The sequence below is a fragment of the Hippopotamus amphibius genome, chromosome 6 (assembly GCF_030028045.1).
Source record: "Hippopotamus amphibius kiboko isolate mHipAmp2 chromosome 6, mHipAmp2.hap2, whole genome shotgun sequence".
Lineage (NCBI taxonomy): Eukaryota > Metazoa > Chordata > Mammalia > Artiodactyla > Hippopotamidae > Hippopotamus > Hippopotamus amphibius.
This window is the reverse complement of record NC_080191.1, coordinates 118,591,731-118,603,927: the sequence shown is the minus strand read 5'-3', so window position 1 is coordinate 118,603,927 and position 12,197 is coordinate 118,591,731. Positions and strand designations below refer to the sequence as shown.

Below are 12,197 nucleotides of genomic sequence, written 5' to 3'. Positions count from 1 at the left end.
TCGTAACACAAAGGAAAAAAGAAGAATACTTGAGTTTGCTCTGGTCATTGGGAAAGAAGGTCTGACTTAAGACTCTGACCCGGCTTGGAACAGTGACAGAAGCAATGCCACAGCTCCTGCTGTGGTTCCTGCCGAAGGTCATGGTGGAGGTCTGCGGTGCATGCCTCTTGCTCAGACAAGCTCTTTATTGGCTCTTTTCACGAGGAAAAGGGTAGGCTCCCAGCCGCATCTCCATGTCATTATTCCTCTCTAGTCAAAAGTAATGGAAATTGGGAGTTTTCAGAAGTTCTGGGGGAAAGTGTCCAGGAAAATTGGTCCCTGGAAAATGGCAGCCAACTAGGCTTAAAGAGACAGAGAGCCAGGGAGAAAGTCTCCAAGGAGTGAGCAGGCAAGGGGAGGGCGTCTGACGCCCAGTTTTATCTTCTGCCCTGTTCTAAGCTATGGGCAAGCCCCCTTTCCCATAGGCCGTTGGTGAGAGCCTGTTACATACAACAGCCGTGGCTCAGAGGGGCTTAGGGAATGAGGAAGCCACGCCTACAGTACCCACGCGACGTGTGGCAGTGGACCCCGGAGCTCAGATGGCCTGTGGGCATGGTCCCCACCCTGCCATCCCCAGAAATACTACAGATGGGGAGGGCTTCCATCAATGATTGGGTAATCTTCAAAGAAAAATAAATGATGCGCTCAGGGAACTTCCACAGGGAGAAGGTCTTTGGGGAAGAATGAAGAACTACTGGGGAGAGCACCTCTCCATTTCCACGTGTATGGGACGAGGGCCTGGCACAGCATAACTGGACTAGAGGAGAAAGGGGGGCAGGGGGTGGCTGGGACAGCGGTGTCTCTATTACAGATGCCACTGAGGAGGCCCACAGCAGATGGGGACTTGCCCAAGGTCACACAGAGGACAGGTCGGGGGGCAGAGACTCAGCAGGCAGGCCCCCTGGCCTGCAGCCTGGGCCCATTCCGACTCTCCTGTGGGTCTTCTGAGAAGGGAGGGAGGGCTGAGGTTCCCTGGGGACTCTCTGGCTGCCGACCACTGCTGGCCCCAGACCCTGCCGGCCCCAGACCCTGCCCAGGGCCCTTGCCTTCCTCCTTCCACACAGAGGCTTTCCCAGCCTCCGCCCAGCTTCCCCATCCATCCATGCACACCAGCCCTCAGGAGAAAAAAGCCCCTGTTAAATGCTTTATTAGAATGGTTATTTTGTGGAAGTGCCAAGTGACCTGCTCCCGATCCCCCTTTCCATCCCTCCAGCCGTCCCCAGTTTGAGCCCAGAAGTGAAACAAAGGCTTTGTTTCTTTATTTTGATTTCCTCCTTAAAATCTCAGACATGCAGGAAACACCCACCCAGCCCCAGATAAGTGGACTCCAGCCACTGCGGGCGGGCGGGCGGGGCCAGGGGGGTCACTGAGTGAGGGTGGCTGGGAAGGCTCTGATGCTAGCTGACCTTAGCTCCTCAGGAGCACCAGCAGAGCACCCGGGGGCCTGACTTCCTTTTCGGGAAGAGAATGGGTGTGAGGAGTACGAGGCCTTCCTGACTCTGCCGCCCGGGGGAATTTCAACCTTAAGAATGTGGGTGTGGAGGGACCACTGAGAAGACATATTACACAGGAGTTATTTTTTAATATACGCCCCCAAGGCTTTGGCACCACGACTCCACCCTTTTCCATCATCTCCAGTTACAATAAGGCAGGCATTGAAAGAAGAACATGATGGACGCTATTTTGGGGCTGCTGAGCCTCTTTGTGAGAGAATGGTACCCACCAAGAAAGATGCGTTTGCCTCTGCCTCTTCCTCGGGACCTCCATTCCCAGTGGAATTAAAATATAAAGGGGTGAGTGTGGGGATCATCTAAAAGGGGGAATTTTCAAGAACGTGTATTCAAGTTCTAAAGCCTAAAAAGAAGAAGAAAAAAAACCCAGAACTGAGTTAAAACAAATTTTGCTCTTGAAATGAATATATTAATGCTTTGGGGAGGCAAGAACCTGTCCCCAGGCCCTCTCAGAAATGGTCAGCCCTAAGGGGAAGGTGAGCCTCCCCACCCCAGCACATCTTCAGCAATCTCCACACAGCCCCACAAATATTTTTACTTTTAATCTGGGCAGTGAGGATGCTAGGGGCAGCCTAACACATAGTATGTATAGCAGATTTTTGTGTGTGTGTATGAGTTAAGTTCTATTTGATGCAAAATGAGGACTATAGCCTGGGAGACAGCATTCCAGAGAGCTCTGAGGAACTGCTCCAAAGAGGTAGGGGGACGGTCAGTGTTACAGAGGACTTTAGTGAAGGGGGTACATGCAGTCAGGCACACATTTGGGAAGAGGCTTGCTGCTAGTTACAAGGAGCCGATGTCACCGTTAATGATTTCACTGCTTTTCTAGACATGATGGAATGCAAGAATTTGGGCTCATAAAATTTTCTCCTGAAAATATCTAACTGTCTGAAGACCTGTTCTGCCAGTGTTTCCCAGAGCACAGAGTGCCTCATTCCTGATCTCAGCCCTGAGCACCTCCCAGGGGATGTCGGTGGTCAGTGGCTGCAGTGGCTAGTGACCTGTTCCTTGTGGAGGCAGAAGGCAAGTGCTAATTTTCAGCTGGCACAGCCTAGGGGAAATTCATGACCCTCTTCCCTCTGCTTCTCAGATGCAAGCTGGGGCCCAGACTTCCCGAGTCAGAATCCTTGGTTTCCATACGTGGATCAGGGTGTGGTTCTAAATGCTGTTGTGTGAGATATCCTTTCCGTTTCTCTGATCCTTTAGAAAGGCAGTTTCCTTGGATTAGTTCAGCGTTAGCAGGGGTGTCCTAATGCAGAGTTGAGCCGTACACATAGCAGTCTTCAAGCTCAGGCCTCTAGTGACAAGGATTTATCCCTATTGGGCCTCCTCAGGGCAAGCCAGCTGTGTCCACTTTCTCAATATCATTTGAAAAGTATCTTAAGTGTGTATAACACCAAGGAATACAAAAAGGGCTGAACAGCATCGCTGTTGCCAAGAACTCAGAATCTGGTTGTGAAGGCATATAAACACATAAACTGCTCAGAAAATAATTCCATATCACCCTTGATCAAATGCCAGAACCCATGTGGAACCAAAGGGGTGTCACATGGTTGTGATTATGCAGATGAAGAAAGCAAGGTTCTCAGAGGCTGAGCAGCCCCATCTGGACCTCACAGGTGGTGGGATTTTTTTTTTTTTTTAGCACATTCTTTTTAAACCAAAACTTTTCTTTAAAAAGTAGGCCATCAGGGACTTCCTAGGTGGCGCAGTGGTTAAGAATCCGCCTGCCAATGCAGGGGACATGGGTTCGATCCCTGCTCCGGGAAGATCCCACATGCCGCGGAGCAACTAAGCCTGTGCACCACAACTATCGAGCCTGCACTCTAGAGCCCGTGAGCCGCAACTACTGAGCCCGTGTGCCGCAACTACTGAAGCCCATGCACCTAGAGCCCGTGGCAAACAAGAGAAGTCACTGCAATGAGGAGCCCGCGCACCACAATGAAGAGTGGCCCCTGCTCGCCGCAACTAGGGAAAGCCTGCGTGCAGCAACAAAGACCCAACACAGCTAATAAAAAAAAAAGGGTAGGCCATCAACATAACATGTATGTGTATTTTTGCATAAACAAATAGGTATTTGCTTTAGAATATGCCTAACTGCCCTCACTGGCACAGTCTCTGACTGCTCCTATCGCAAGGCAACCATCCACAAAGCAGGTCCTCCTGAGGTCTTTGGGCTCCCAGCCTTTGCTGGCTTTTGCAGCAACTCCATCAGGTCAGGGGAAAGGACACAGGCATGTTATCCTTTGCTGGCAACTTAGGGACAAAAACCATTTCAACTCATTCTCACCACTTAGTAAAGAAAACTTGGGGACCACCCCAGGTCTCTGTGTTCTATTACAAAACTAGTTCAAATCTCTGTCCCCAATGTGAACTCCCTGACTCCTTGAAAATGGAATCTGCCTGGGTATGCAAGGTTTTTCCAGGTTTTTTATCTTTTCCGCACAGCTTTAAAAGTGGTGCTTTGCTAATCGTCCTAACTCAAGCCCAAGCTACGTGCAAATGGGCCACATCAGGCTCCAGCTCAGGAGTCAGTTGGGGGCGGGAAGGAGGAGGCTGCAAACAGTTGGGTGAGCCATCTCCTATCTCCTGTCATCATGGAGAGCTTCCCCTTCGGCAGCTGGAGAGCTTGGCAGAGAGGAGGACCCAGGACCAGGCATCTGGGGCACCTTCTTTCTGGGAAAGCCGAGGAAAGGGAGAGCTGGCAAGGCCACGTTAGGGGTTAAAAAGGCACTACATTGGACTCTGGTCTTCCTTCCTGTAAAGTAGTCCTGTACTTTAGAACATAAGATGTATTTTGCTCAAGATTGTTGAAGATGAGCAGCTTAACAAATCGTTGCCACCTAATTATAAAAAGAAAGTCATGTTGTTTGTTTTTTTCCTCTCTTGTCCAAATATATATATATTTACCATTTAAATTACAGTTCAGTTTAGGCAGCTGTGACTAAACGATGCTCCACAGCCTGGCCTGAACCCACAGTGGTCAAGGCAAGTATGTGTGTGGGTAGAGGAACTTTTTGAAAAAAATGCACACTCATTCCTCCCCGGTGTGAGTTCAGGCAGCAAAAGGATCTATCGACAACCTCGATGGAGACCCAGGTGGCATTTTCACCGAATTCACTGGGGACGTGGAGCTAAAAGAGCTGAGACATGGAGACTCGGGAGTGAGGCTCCAAAAGCTGGCCAGAGGCTGAGGGCAGGGCCAGCCAGCCAGGCCTCCTGACCAGGGATGCGCGGAAGCCCTGCTGTGACCACAGAAGGGATCAAGCAGAGACAAAAGGGTTGCATCTGCTCATTTGGGGTAATGGGTACGTGGTGCTTGTTATATATTATCCTTCATCTCTTTATATTTTTGAAAATTAAAAAATATATCAAGTGCACAAATGATGGAGAGGTTCCTGGCTGACAGCGAGATTATTGAGAGTCAGGGAAAACCACTGCCGTCTAGGCTCCCTCGGCCTCTCTTGCCAACCAGCCACACCTGCAGCTCCCTGGCTTCTGCGTGAGCTGCTCCGTCCCCTCTCCTCACAAGGCCTTCACTCCACTGCAGCACTGATTATATATGGCCAGACCCCCGTGGGCCATGTCCCACAAGCACCAGGAGAGAAGGGACGTGTCAAAGGACCAAAGTCATCAGTCCTGGGAGCAGCACTGAGTAACAGATGGAGCATGTGCTCCGGGATGAGACAGACCTTGGTGAGACTTCTTCCAGGCTCTGCTCCTCTCAGGCCATGGCCGTGGGGGTGCCTGCTTAACCACCCTGAGCCCCCGTTTCCACATCTGTAAAAGGCTAACAGCAAAACTGCTGTGAGGCTTAGAGATGGCCAATGCAGAGCACCTACCCCAGCCCAGCCCACAAGTCTTCACGGGCGGAAGGGAAGGAAGAGAGGGTAGACAGCCAGAGAGGCTGTCTTTAAGCTATGCCAACTGAGGAGCAGTTAGAGAAAGCAGTGCTGGAGAAAAGCATGATTGTCAAGCTTCACGTAGCACAGATCCAGCGGGACAAGTTAAGGGGAGAAAGGAAAGAACTTTGCAAGGATGAGTGAATCCCCAAATGGGGTAAACTGATTTGAGGGGTGGCAAGCTCCCTCTCCCTAGAAGGGTCCAGCTAAGACCCGCCCCTCACAGACTGCATTGGAGGGACACCCCACTGAAAGTTTCTCAGCCTCTACTCAAGGAGTCACTTTCCCATTTGGGCTGAGCTGTTACTGGCTTAATTTTTGCCTTAAAATCACCATACTTTTTAACTTAAAATCCTTACTTAACCTTAATCTGAGCAAAACAGCCATTTAAAAAAGAATGGGTGTGATGTCATGCCTGTATTTTTATAATACACACAAATAAGTATATATCTAACTATTAAAATGTGTCCCACCTAAAACCATCCACCTCACCATTTTGAGCAGCGTGCTCTCCTGGGTCTGAATTGAGACTAAATGTGCTCCAGGGGCCCCTTCTGGGTTTATGATTCTGTTATCTGAAGGGTGCTTGAATACTGATAAGCTCTTAATTCTGAAGGCTCTTCCTGATCTCCCAAGCATGTTCTCATCTGTGTGTTTCATCTAATCCCCCTGACAACCCTGAGGGCAGGGTAGAGAAGTCGCAGATGGAGCCTGGGCCCCCGCAGCACTAGGACGCTCCCAAGGCCCTACTGGGTCACAGAGGACCCGAATCAGAGCACAGAACTCTCCATCTCCCCCTCCCTCCTTCTACTGGCACATGCCACACAGCCAAATCCCTTCCTGGTACTGCCCAAAATCTCATTAGCAACACAACCCAGATCCAAATCACGATGTTTTATCCATCTAGCTGGCCAGATGCCAGGCTCTGTAGATGAAAATATGCCCCTCTGAGACCCTGAATGTCACCTCACAACCAATGATGACCCATACTGTCATTTGGCCATCTGGCCATCAGCAGGTTCCACCAAGTAAAGCTATCAAAAACACTAATGGACAATGATAGGGACATTAAAAAGCTAAATACACATTGCTACTTCATGACCCCTACAAGGAGGATGGCTGCAGAAAGCTGCCTTCGATCATGCCAATGGGCTACAGGCCCTTGGCTCAGTGATGGGGCTCAGTGGAGGGCCGCAAGAGTCTCAGAACAGGTGGGACTGGCCTCATTACGTGCAGCAGGAACGCTACCTAGAAGACTGGAAATGGGCACTAAGGGATGCATGGCAGACACTGAGGAGTGCACTGTGGTTGTCACCTCAGCCTTGACAACGTCCTCTGCTGTCTGAAGCAGGAGGTGGCAGCACTGCCCTCTCAGTCAGAGTTCCACAAGACAGACCCACTGGCTGACTACATGGATTTCCACCCACAAGCTGAGAACTGACATCCGTCCCACTCTGCTTCCACTCTTGACACCAGCTCTATCATGACAGCCCGCTGGCCTGGCTGGGGGGGCAGAGCCCCCGGGCAGGTCCTCAGTGAAGACTACTGAAGCAGGGGATCTACCCTGGGATCCAGGGCTTGTTTTCAGAGATCCACAAATCTCCCAAACTCTATGCCCAACTTTATACATCCAAAGAACTTTTCTCAGGCTTCTCACTGGCACATTAAAGACGCAGTGGCCCAAGAAGCTAAAAACCATTGCTCTGAACACTCAGCCTTCTTGGCTGCCTGTCCCACGCAAGAACTTGCTGGAAGTGGCACTAATTTCCCATTCCTGTGTTCAGAGACTTCACAAGAGCTGCGACCATCTTTGGGAGATCTAAGCTCTCCTTAATCCACTATTACTTGGGTTATGTTATTTGCAGCCAAAAGCATCTCCACTGATCCAGTACCACAGGGCCCAGTGGCATCACCCAAGACTGTGAGGGGTGGCAAAGCCTCAGAGTCCACCAACAAAATTCCTCGCAAAGCTCGACCTCTCTGCTCAGCCTCTAGACCATGCTAACTGCCAGATGCCCAGGGCATGGGGAGCTCACCCAGCTCCTTCCTTTCTCCCATCCGCAGACAAAGGTAACTGCACCTTCTAGCCAGCCAGATACCTGCCCCGGGCCTGGCAAGTACAGAGCCTCTGGAACGCAATGCATACTCTTGGACACTTGAGAACAACCCTACTTTGCACAAAAACGTGTTCCCAATTAGCTCACATGCGTATGGTTTGTGTAAACTACATGATGCCCATGAGCAGGTGTGTTTTCAATTGCTTGCAGGGAGGCACACTCCATATGGGGGCATTCATTGGTAGACAATGATGGCACCAGATGGGAAATATAAAATGGAGCTCACATTTCCCCGAGAAGTCACTTGATCCAGCAGGCTGGTCAACATGTGAATTAGGCTGCTGTTAGAACCATGCACCTCAGGAGCTAGTTCAGTTCATTAGAGCCCAGAGGTCCCCCCTGGTTCCAGGTGCTCACTCAAGCTCAGAAACCACCCCCAGGGATAATGGACTTGTCTCTCTAAGCAGCTCAGATCAACTGAAAGTGTGAAATGCCTGTGGTTAGAGCTAATAAAATTTATACCTGTCGCAAAGACGTCTTAGGTAGATGAAAACATAAGTAGTGGCACATACACACAGAGCTGGCAGCCCTGGAAGACTGTCACTTACCTCACCAGGGTTCAGCAGAGGGTCTTGACCACCCCCAACCACCCAAAAGGAAATGTTGAGGTGGGGGAGCGAGGCAGTTTCTAGTCGAGCACCAGCTTACACAACCCCCACCCCCACCCCCAAGGAGGCTGGCAGACCCTGCAGCCTCGAAAACCCCAAAGCATCAAAGCTCCAAGCCTCCTGACCCAGCAGAGAAAGGACAAACTACACCCTGAACCACAGACAAAAGCTAATTGGCTGCTGGGAGTGAGAACAGACAGAGGGGGTGGGGGGGGGGGGTCAAAACCATGACCTGAAACAGTTTCGGCCCCAGTCAGCAGGGACAGGCGATTTACAGGAATTTAGGAGATTTACAAAAATGTTAGCCAGCTCAAGTTTCTTTCCTGGGTAGAGAGGCAGGAGAAACTCTAAGACTCTTGGCGAAAGTGTTTTGTTCACGGCAATGCCCCTGACACGTGTCAGTTATTAATACCAGCAGCTCACCACCCCACACGTCAACCAACCAGTGAAAGGCAATAGAGCCAAAGCCTAACACCAGCTGCACCTGGAGCCTTGAAGCCAGGTCAGCCAGACCCTCACAAGAGGGGCCTGAAGAGCTGTAGGGTCTACAGCATGGTCCCTAGATATGATCTTGTGCAAGTTACTCTTTCTAGCCCCTGTTCCCCATCTGCATATGGGGTAATAATAAAACCCTTCTGGAGGAGTCTTGTCAAATGATGAGCAAGCATATCCCCGTCAGTGCCCGGTCTCTGTAAATCCTGCCGGCAGCTATTATTACAGTGGAATTTCAGGGCTTTTAACTCAGACTTCCTTATCATTCCTGCTGCCAGGGAAATCACTCTTTTGAAGCCATAATTCCAAGCCTTGTCAGTCACCCTCTCTGGTCAGGTCCTGGATAGAGTGTGAGTCCTGGAGGGGCAAGAACCATTCTAGCCCAAGAAGGCTTGCTAGGAGTAGGGGCTGGTAGGGGAGGAGAGGCAATCCAGAGCTCGGGGATCAGGGCCGGATGAAGTGGTCCTTATCCACCTCTCCAGACTGGGCTCTGGCCCGGCCAGCACAGACCTCAGCTCCAGCCACAGAGTCTAATCGGGTGTCCAGGGCCCATGCTCCTGCCAGGCATCCCCTCCTCTAGGAGGCCTTCCCTGACCTTCCACGGTGTCTGCTCCCACAGCCCCCGCGCTTCCCCGATCCCAGTGCCGACCACGCTGGGCTGTCGCTCACTGTGCACCCCTACGTTCCCCGCGGCGCAGGAACTGGCACTGTGCCCCACACGCGGTGGGCGCCCCTGCAGGTCCCGTCAATGAATAAGCCGGGCCCCGATTTTGACTAGAGCCCCAAGCCCCGGGGGCAGCAAAGTATTGTTTACGAAGCAGTCTGCTTTTTATCATTCAGATGAATCTGACAACTCTCTCGTTGGATCCCTGCCCTCGTTAACGCCATTTTAAAAGGAGAAAGAGCCCCCCACCCCCACCCCCCCGAGTCCCGCCGCCCACCTCCCCGCGGGTTCTCGCCAGGGCAGACAAGGAACCCATGGGCGGTTACCACGAAAGCGGCTTTTGGGACGGTGGGCAGGCCCTTTTCACTGGGGTGTCGATCGTCGCCGACTTCTCGATCGCACACCGTGAAGCTGGACCTGCGGTGGGCGCAGAAGGCCACCCTCGCCAGCCCCCCGAGCGCGGCCGGGCCCGGGGCGGCCACACCTCCCGCCCGGAACAAAGCGCCCGGCCGGGTCCGCTCCCCTCCCGGCCAGCGCCGACCGCTCACCGCGCGCTGCAGCCTGGCTCAGCTCCGGCCTCAGGCCGCCTCCTCCATGCCCGCGCCGGCGAAAAGGCAGCGCCGCGCCCGCCGGGCCCAGCGGCAGCCGGACTGGCGGCTCCCGGACTGGCGGCTCCCGGCCCGCGGCCTGCCGGCCGCTCCGGCCCGTCCCCGCCCCGGCGCCTCCTTAAAGCGACCGCGCAGCCCGCGCGCGCCCCGGGAGCCCGGCGCGCCGCGCATTCCTTATATTGCAACAGCGCCTGCTAAAAATAGAGCGCCGCCGCCGCGGGCACTACGGGGGGCGGGCCCGGCGCCGCGACCCTGCCGCCCCCGCGGGCCCCAGATTCCCGGGACGCGCGGCCCGCAGGGGTCAGGCCACCCGCGCCGAGCGCTCCGGACCCGGCAGGGTGCGAGGACCCGGCCGCGGAACCCGGCGGGCGCCGCCGCCACCCCCCACCCCACCCCCGGCCCCGCGCACTTACCGGGTGCGACCCTCGGCGCCGCAGAGCTGGCTATGAGGTAGACGCCGGATGGCAATTCGCCCGGCCTCTTTAAGAGCCTCTGCGCTCCAGCCTTGAAATCTCCGCTCGCGCCCGGCCACCTACGGAGGCTGCAGACGCCTACCCCGTCGTAGGCGACCCCGGGCCGCCACCTTAACTGTGTTCCCTTCGAATCCCGGGCCGTGTTTCTTCCTAGATCCAGACCCCAGAGTCGCTTCCCGCAGGCCCTCTCGGTGCCCGGTTCCTGGGCCTAAAGTTCGTTCAGATGGAGGCGACGGACAGGGACAGGCGACACTCGCGATCCATCTCATTGTTTCAGTTCCGCTAACTCCTCTCCATCGGCGTCATTTTTTCCTTATCTTAGAAACTGAGATATAATTCACATACCATAAAATTCCAGCTTTTAAAGTGGACAGTGCAGCGGATTTTAGTATATTCACAACGTCGTGCAACCATCACCATTACCTAATTCCAGATCATTTTCATACCCTCCCCCAAACAAACAAACAAACAAAACGAACCCATTTGCAGTCACTCCCCATTGCCCGCCTCCTCCCTGCCCCTGGAAACCACTCATCTACTTTCTGTCTCTATTGATTTGCCTACTCGGGACATTTCATGAAAGTGGAATCACACATGTGGTCTTTTGTGACCCAGCTTACTTCACTTCGCAGGATGTTTTCAAGGTTCATCCACGTTGCAGCATGTAGAAATACTTCACTCTTTTCCGTGGCTGAATAGCATTCCATTGTGTGGCTACAACACATTTTGTTTATCTTTCATCAGCTGAGGGACAGCTAGACTGTTTGTACTTTGGGGCTATTATGAATAAAGCTGCTATGAACATTCGTGTACAAGTCTTTGTATGAACATACGGTTTCATTTCTCTTGGGTATATATCAATACCTGTGAGTAGACTTGTGGGTCATATGCTAACTATGTTTAACATTTTGAGGAACCCCCCAAACTGTTTTCCAAAGCAGCTGTGCTATTTTGTATTCTGACCCACAATGTATGAGAGTTCCACGTCTCCACGTCCTCACCAACACTTATTATCATCTCCTTTTGATTATGGACATCCTAGTGGTGAGGGGGTGGTATCTCGTAGTTTTGATTATCAGCGTCATTTTTGAGGATGTTCTTTTTTGTAGATGGACCTTGACGATGACTTGGAACCAGCTTTACACATACATCTGGGGAACTCATTCCCTTATCATTTTGAGAGCTTCACCCACCCCACAGGCCTCAGGAAACTTGCCTACCCTGAGTCCTTCATGCCACGCTGGGGCACCCAGTCTGATGCAGGTTTCGATTGGCATCCCAGGTACCCAAGCAGGCATTTGGTGAGAGCTTTCGTGCCCCCTGCACCCACTCCCACCTGCTGTTCTGAAGGCCCCACGGACCCCTGGAGTCCCCATGGCAGAGAGAAGGGTTTGGGTGCCAGCAAGAGTATCTCATCTCGGTAGGGAGTAAAAGAACTGGTTGAGGAGGGGGCTTGAGGGACAAATGTTCATCCTGACTGGCTGGTCTTGTTCTGGAACCTGCCTATTCCTTGCCCTTCCATTTACCACAGGCCTTGGGGGAGGCAGGCACGGGCCTGTGTGTCCCAGTTGTCTCAGCTTGAGCTGAGACGACGTCTGCACACAGGTCAAAGGTTTGTCTTTATACCACTTTCATACACAAATCTTTAATAATTTGTTTCCCTTAGAAATGGAACTTAACCAGCTTGTAATCACACACAAGTACCTGGGATTCTCTAACGGTGAGATTAGACCCTGAAGGTTGTGGCTGGGGTCTCACCAAAGGGCGCTTGCCCTGTTTGGGC

The 12,197-nt window shown here is 52.6% G+C and overlaps 1 protein-coding gene across 1 annotated transcript in view; it reads right to left on the bottom strand.

Annotated features, from left to right (window-relative positions):
- MRAS (muscle RAS oncogene homolog) overlaps window positions 1–10,074 on the bottom strand; it is a 58,331-nt gene extending 48,257 nt beyond the window's left edge. Inside the window, exon 1 of the mRNA XM_057740116.1 lies at window positions 9,882–10,074. The gene's annotated coding sequence lies outside the window, so the exon portion shown is untranslated. The remainder of the gene's footprint in view (window positions 1–9,881) is intronic.
- Window positions 10,075–12,197: the final 2,123 nt, after the last annotated feature.